This window comes from Trichosurus vulpecula, chromosome 9 (assembly GCF_011100635.1).
Source record: "Trichosurus vulpecula isolate mTriVul1 chromosome 9, mTriVul1.pri, whole genome shotgun sequence".
Classification (NCBI taxonomy): Eukaryota; Metazoa; Chordata; class Mammalia; order Diprotodontia; family Phalangeridae; genus Trichosurus; species Trichosurus vulpecula.
In genome coordinates, this window is record NC_050581.1 from 155,240,354 (window position 1) to 155,248,309 (window position 7,956).

General features: G+C 40.6%; 1 pseudogene; it reads left to right on the top strand.

The window, feature by feature from the left end:
- Positions 1–3,136: 3,136 nt before the first annotated feature.
- LOC118831246 lies at positions 3,137–3,607 on the top strand (annotated as a pseudogene).
- Positions 3,608–7,956: the final 4,349 nt, after the last annotated feature.

Sequence of the window (7,956 nt, forward strand, 5' to 3'; positions counted from 1 at the left end):
TTCCCATGATAGAATGTCATCTCCCTGAGGGCAGGGACTTTTAAAATTTTGTATCAATACTATCTAGCACAGTCCTTGGCACCTAGTAGGTGCTTATTAAATGCTTTTCAGTTGATGCTGGTCAACAGCCCCAGTCTATGATTCCATTTATTGAACAAACATTCATTGAACCCCTCCTACATGTGAAGGAAGGATTGTGTCAGTTGCTGAGCACAATTACAATTTCTGCCCACAAGCCCTTCACAGCCTAACAGAAATTAATGAGATGCCTTCCAAATGTAATTTTGACGTGAATCTATGAGTACTCTTTATTATCTCTGTTGGTATGCCCTCTTAGTGCTTTAGTGGGTAACAAAAAAGATGACTGAGAAGAATCTGATTGTCAAAAAGGTCTTTTGTGGGTAGGAGGTAGATTCAGGAAAAGGTAGGCCTTTTCAAGATCCAATTGGATTTTTTTTAACCAGATGACTTGGTCCTCTTTCATGATCTATTGCTCTCACCCAGAGAAGAAATTAACTCTACTGTACATAGAGAGAAATGTTCCACGAAATCATATTGGCTTGACTTTGCTAAGCAAACAAAATGCGTTTATGTGACTGTAACCAATCTCTTCTTTTCCATGGTTCTGAACTCCTCAGAAGCCAGAAAAGGTAACTATGTCTCACTGCACACTGATTGCCAATGGGAGATACAGTAGTTCAGCCATGTAGCATTATCTGAATGGCATTTCTTCTAATTTCTCCAAAATTCTTCTAACAACAACAGGATTAGGATAAGTCATTGGTGTCAGAGCTGCATGGAGATTCAGTCCAGCTGCCTAAGCAATATTTCCAATTTACCCACTCCTCTGGCTTCAATTATTCTCTCCATGGAGATGATGCCCAAATCTTGTAACTTTAACCATGTCACTCCTTAGCTCAGTGAACTTTAGTGGCTCCCTATTACCTGTAGTCTCAAATGTAAACTTTGTTTTTTGGCATTTAGAACTCTTTTAATTTTAGTTCCAATCTCCACATTGTTCTCTTTATTGTAAATTACTCTCTTTTTACCCATTTTTCCTCTTCAAGCATTCTCCCTAGCCTAACTGGCCTTTTTTTCAGTTTCCCACATATGGTGCTCTATTGTTGCTTTGCATTGGTTGTCCTCATGTCTGAAATGTGCTTCCTCTTCACTTCCATCTCTTAAGACCCCTCATTTCCTTCAAAGCTCAAGTGCAGTTTCCTCCCTGATCCCCCCAGCTCCTGGAGCCTCCTCCAAATGACTTGCATTTATGGGGTATATGTTTATATATACCTATGTGTGCATACATACATATATATATGTATGTGTGTATGTGTGTGTGTTTACATGTGATTGCCCCTGGTAAAATATAAGCTCCTTGAGGGCAGGGACTAACTAATTTTTGTCTTTGTATTTTTACCACACGTAGAAATGCCTGATACAGAGTAGGTGTTTACCAAATGTTCATCAATCAGTCAAACAGATTTTGATTTATCACATGGAATTGCCAGTGGGATAAACCAGAGGGTGGCCTCCTCATCTCTAAAATGAGGGGACTGGACTAGATAATCTTTACAGTTCTTTCCGGCTATAAATCCTCTGGTTCTAGACAGTAGAGAATTGAAAAAAAAAACTTCCTTTTGGACCTACCCAAGAAATGGGCAGTGAAGAAGCAGTGAAAAGGGGAATAGAAGCTGTAGGTATAGACAAAGGCCAGTGGCTGGCCCTCTCTCAGCATTTAAGGGTAGAAGTGTGGGGAAAACCAAGAATACTGACAATCAGAATAGGCTATGAAGGAGCCACAGAGCCTCCCTCCATTTTTAAGCTCTGCCCATTGGTTCTTTTGACCTAGTATAATGGGGGCTTTTGCCCAGCCTCAAAGCATTATGTCTGGGGAAGGATTAATCATGTCAAAAACACCTTAAGCCATTTTATAAAAGAAAATCATGCTGAAGCAAAAGGATTAGTCTTCAAGATGGCTTATTAAGGTCAAAGACAGCAATTTAAAAGGACGAATCATTGGTAGGTAGAAAATAACTTGCTGACACAACAGAGAAAGAGCCCTCAGATGTTGGAGCAATGATTCTTTTTAAATGCTCAACATTGAGGAAATTGTCTAAGATGGGTGCTGCCTCTGATAAGAACCTCACTTGCTGTCTATAACACTAGAGCTGGCCAGCTGTTTTCAATTACCTTAATTTACAAAAATCTTTCTGAGCTGAGATTGGTTCCATTCAGGGTAGAGGAGGCTATAAGCAGGAAGACTAAAGGCTGAACACTCCAGCCCCCCAGTTTTATTTGAGCTTGGTGCTGGGTAAATACCCTTGCCTTTCCAATCTTGCTGACTTCTTAATTCCTGACTCTGCCAGACTTCTAGATTCCAGTTTTAGTTAGATCCTTGGATATTATCTTTACCTGCCCCTTTGTCCCCCAAACTTGGAGTCATTCCTCAACCTAACCTTAATATACCTGCGCATCCTAGCTTTGAATACAAGCAGGTGTATATTGTAGAAAGAGCCCATATCTAGCTGCCAGGCAGAGCCCATTTCTAGATCCAGCTCTGCCATGAACTTTCCTGTTTTGAGGATATCTCTTTCATCTGTCTTCTTCCATCTGATCAAAGAGACACCAGCCACATTCAGGTCCCTATTTCTTCTCAGCTGGACTAGTACAATAGCCTTCTAATAGGTCAACCTGCATCCAGTGTCTTCCCTCTTAAATTCATCCTGTACACAATTGTCTGAATAATTTTCCTAAATTGTAGGTTTGACTATGTCATTGGCTGTGTCCTGACACAGTCTTCAATGGCTCTCTATTCCCTCTAGGAAAAAAAAAATACAAATTGTGCAATGCATCATTGAAAACTCTTTACCGTTGGAATCTGGCCTATATTTCCAAATTTATTTCACATTACTCTTCTGCACTGACTCCATGTTCCAGCCAAACTGGCTTATTTGCTATTCTTTGAGCTCTGTTTCTTGCTCCATGCCAATGCACAGGTAATGGAATGGACTTTCACCTCTAGCCCTGAAGAGTCATTGGCTTCCATCAAAAATCACTGCAAGGAGTATTGTGTTGCACTCCTTCTTGAGTCCAGCTTCCTGGAGAGCAGAGACTCCTTCCTCACACCCCCACCATGGCTGAGAGCACTTGGGACGCAGGTGATGGTGCTGCCCAAAAAGCGCCCCACTGTGGCCCAGGACAAGTCCAATCTAGTCATCTTAGCAGCTCAGAGAAGAGAAGATTTTGAGACTTCTAAGAAATGGGCTGCTGGCCAAAACAAACAGCATTCCATTGAAAAATACACAGCCAAGCTGGACTGAGAGACAGAGGAACTTCACCATGACAGGTCACTCTAGAAGTGGGCAAAGTGATCCAACAGGGTTGGCAGAGCAAGGGACTGACCCAGAAGGATCTGGGTCACAAAAATCAAGGAAAAGCTCCAAGTTATTGCTGACTATGAGTGTAGATGGGCCATTCCTAATAACCAGGTCTTGGGCAAGATTGAAAGAGCCATTGGTCTCAAGCTTTGTGGGAAGGACATTGGAAAGCCACTTGAGACAAGACCAAAGGGGAAATGAACACAAAGCCTCAAAATCAGTTCATTCAGACTGATCTCATCTGGCAGGTTCTTCCTTCACCACTAGAATCACATTGCCAAGCTGAATACAGGGGTATAAGACTTGTTTGGGGTAGAAACCTTCCAAATCTATAACTGCTGTGACAAAAACAAAAAACAAAACCTTGCAAATTAAATGATTCTCCAGACATTTCCCCCCTTCCTTTTCTGAAGATTGAGAAGCCAGAACTAATAATCTTAATTTTCTCAGAAAATGTTTCTCTCTCCAGAAGTAGTTATAACTTTTTGAGGCATATGTTGAAATGGGATCAATTTAAATTAATGTGTTTTAAGTGGAGGGTTAGCATGGAGGGGGTTATATCTGTTTGGCATTCAGGGATCTTGCTCCCTGTTTTGCAAAGAGTGCCAATGTGTCACCAACTTAAGTGACCTCTGTTCTTCCTAGCCTGCATTTTCAAGAGAAACTAATAAAGTTTCTTACTTTTTGGAAAGAATACCATCTCAAGTGCATCCTCCTTTGGGAAGGCTTTCCTTATCCCTCTAGTTGTTAGTAGCCTTCCCCTCCTCAATGATTTTATATTTACTTATCTGTGTGCATATTGTATTTTTCCTAAGAATAACAGCTAACATTCATATACTGCTTTAAGGATTGCAAAGCACTTGCTGTATGTTATCTCATATAATCCTCAAAACAATCCTATGAGGTAGGAGCTATTATTATCTCCACTTTACAGATAAAGAAACTGAAGCTGAATGGCTTTGGGCAAGTGACTCTCCCAAAGTCATAGGTGCTTGAAGAACCGATGGATTAACAAAGGCTACAAAAATGTGGAATGATGCCTTGTATAAACCGTCTTATGAGAACAACGTGATTGAGTTTATAGTTCTAAAGGAGTCTTAGATTGGGGGGCATGGATGCCCTACAAGAATAGAAGGGACCTCAAGTAGTTCAACCTCCTCATTTTACAGATGAGCCAACTGAGGCTGAGAAAAGCGATATGTATGATCTGCTCAGATCATGCAGAAAACAAGCTACAAGGCTTGGAATCTGAGCTAATGCCCTCTGATTCCATTTCCAGCACTCTTTCCGCCATGCTACGCCAATATTGTACAGAGACAACCCAGTCTATTTATAGAACAGAGTTGAAGCTACATAAGAAGCTAGTTTCTTTTGACCTTTGAAGTCTGACATTCTGCTTGCCCAGGTCCCTGTAGAACTTCACAACCTTTTACAAGCAGAAAGCATCTGGCCTAACTGTTTTCTGCCATTTAATTTAGTCATTCTTCGTTAGCTCTTGGGCTGGAATTCCACAAGAGCCCTCCCTGACATTTAAGAGTGCCCAAATGTCCCTTTTAGCATCTCTAAGAAGGAACCATTTTCTATGTGAAAAACAGACCAGAAAGTTAAGAAGCAGAGATAGACTGGCATAAGGTAAATTGTGCCCTATGAAGACACCTTTTGGAATGAGCCTGTCTCAATCAGCCTTTTCCAATCTTGACCACAGAGTGAGCACTGTATTCTGTTCTGTTGTGTGGTAGCTTTACTTTCCCATGGGTGTATTTTGCTTCCCTAAATAGACTGTCAGCTGGAGTGTGAGAGCCTGAAAAGACTATAGAGATCATTTTGTCCAACTGCTTCATTTTATTGGTTGAGGAAACTGAAGCACTGAGAGCAGAAGTGATGAACCCACAGGGCCACAAAGCTGGTCTTAAGATCCTTGAGGGACTTTTGGTTTCTGCTTTTGTATTGTCCCCTTGGCACAAGCTTCAGTAGATCCCAGGAAATGCTCATTGGTTTACAGCTTTTAAGCCAATAGGATTTTTCCTCTCTGTGCTGGGACTCAGGGCCACCCATTAATGAAAAGTGTTGTGTTCTTGTCAAAATGAAGAATGTCTCAGACCCAAGAGATGAGGTTAGTAGTGAGTCTATCTTCAATGTGCTGAAGTCAGTGGTTGAGAGGAAAATCAAGCAGAAATGACATATACAGGGTAGATAAGATTTGGGGTTTGTTTTGTTTTTGTATATATTTTTTGTTCTGTTGCTTTATTGCCAATAATGATTTGCATGAGAAAAATAGCACTAAGAAGTTTTATCAAGGACATGGGTGATCAGAAAAGGAGCCGATCTTGTCACATACTAAGAGTGACGGGTAGCAGATGAATAGTTTGAATGCTGTTCTGGAACCCACAAAATATAGAAAGAAAGCTTTTGAAACCTTGAGTATTTCTATTTGTGATATCCCTTTTTACACAGTCATCAAGTTTTTGTATAGAGTCGTAGTTTAGTCTGAGGCAATTGATCTCAGGTTCCCTTTTGACTTTCCTGCCCTTGCATGATCTAGCAATCAACCATTTACTCTAAATGTGGCAAAAGTCAGCTTCTGTTTATCTGGAAACACAACTCCTTATAAAAGCTCAGACAGCAAATAAATAAGGTTTAATTAGAGTAGGAGACTTCTGAGGGTAGTGATGCCACTTGGCCAGGCAGCAATGAGGTGGGGGAGAGAGAGAGAGAGAGAGAGACAGAGTGGAGAGGGGAGAATTTTTTCATGTTCTGCAGCATGGCAAAGAGGTACGTGTAGGAAAACAGCAAATTCTGTGCAGGCAGATCATTCCTTCCAGGTGGGAAAGACTACACTTTTCATCTGTCTCCTTATGTATCTATGTATATATATGTATATGTATATACACACACATATATACATACACACATATATACACATACATGTATACATATACATAAATATATATATATATATATACACACACAGACATAGAGAGGAATCATAGAGGTTGAGAAAGTGTAGAAGGTGTGGGGAATGGTGAGATCATAGATAGATTCATCCAAGTATTACAGTATATTTGCTTTGAACATATTGGTGTATTGAGGTCATTTGCAAGCTAGTGTTTCAGGAAAGAGCTCTACTGGATGACCTCTAGGTACTCTTCCAGCTCTGTGATTCTAGGTTCTTAGAAGTGGGCAGATGTGCAGAGGATGAGGGTGTCTGATGGGACTTGAGAGAAAGTCTTGGCATGTGGAGCTGTAAGACTATTGGGTTGTCCTTTAGTTTCCCCAAGTCCACAGAGTGAATGAATGAATGAATAAATGAATGTCCAAAATGGTGCTTTATAAATACAATGCCCAAGGCTGGCTCTGGAAAAGACATGAGAAAACATGACTTCCTTCCTTCTTTGAAGAGGTTGGGGACTATGGGCTAAATATCATTTAGTCAGTCAACAAACATTTATTAAGGCTTATTACATGTCAGACAGTGTGCTAAGACACAAAGATACCAAGAAAGGGTGAAATAGTCCCTGCCTTCAAGTAGTTTATGTTATATTGAAGGAGACAACATTTAAACAACTAAGTACGTAGAAGAGATACACAGAGTACATGAGATGTAATCTTAAAAAAGAAGGCATTAGTGCCTAGGGTGTTAAGGGAAGGCCTTCTGAAGAAGGTGAGATTTGAACTGAATCTTGAAAAAAGGCTAGGGAAACTGAGGCAGAAGTGAGAAGAACTAGTATTGCAGGCATGGGGTGGGGGACATGCAGAGTAATATAAAAAAATGCCAGCCCTCATTTACACGGAGTTTTAATGCTTGTAAAGTGTTTTACAAAGCTTATTTCATTTATCTTTATAATAGCTCTGTGAGGGAGATCCTATTATTATCCTCACGTTGCATGTGAGGGAGCTGAGTTTAAGAGGGGTTGGCTGGTTAGTGTCTGAGGCAGGATTTGAGCTCAGGTCTCCCAGACTCCCCTCTAAGTATTTATTTGCTATACTACCCAGTTGTAAAACATGGAAATGAGATGAGAGTGTTGTGTTCAAGGATGAACAAAAAACTAGGGTAGGATGGAGGGACCTACAAAAAACAATCACAATCGACAAATACTCATTAAGCACCTCCTCCATGTCAGGCACTGGGCTAGGCTCTGGGGATATAAACCAGACCTAGGAAAAGAAAAAAGAAGAAAAGTTAGAGAAAATGAGGCATAGGGAGTTTGCCCAGCCTCTCAGAATGCGCCAGTGATGAAAAACACGAATCCAAATCCCTTGACAGCCAATCTTTTGCTCTTTTAGACTTTGTTCTTTTAATTAGACTCTGCTCCTTTAGGCTGTACAACTTCGGAGGGATTCCAAATTGCAGTCGACCCCTAAGGGAAGAACTTAGTTCTGAATAAGGCTTTTCTTCTGCAAAAAAGGGCACACTGTCAGTTCTAAACTCAGTTATTCCAGAAAAAAAAAACCCTACCACTAGTATACTCCAAACTCTCCCTCCTTCTATCCCCCTGTAAATTCTGTGATGGATTCATGTCTATAAATGAATGAACATTAGCCAAAGGATTACTCAATCTCCTTCCTGTTTACACTT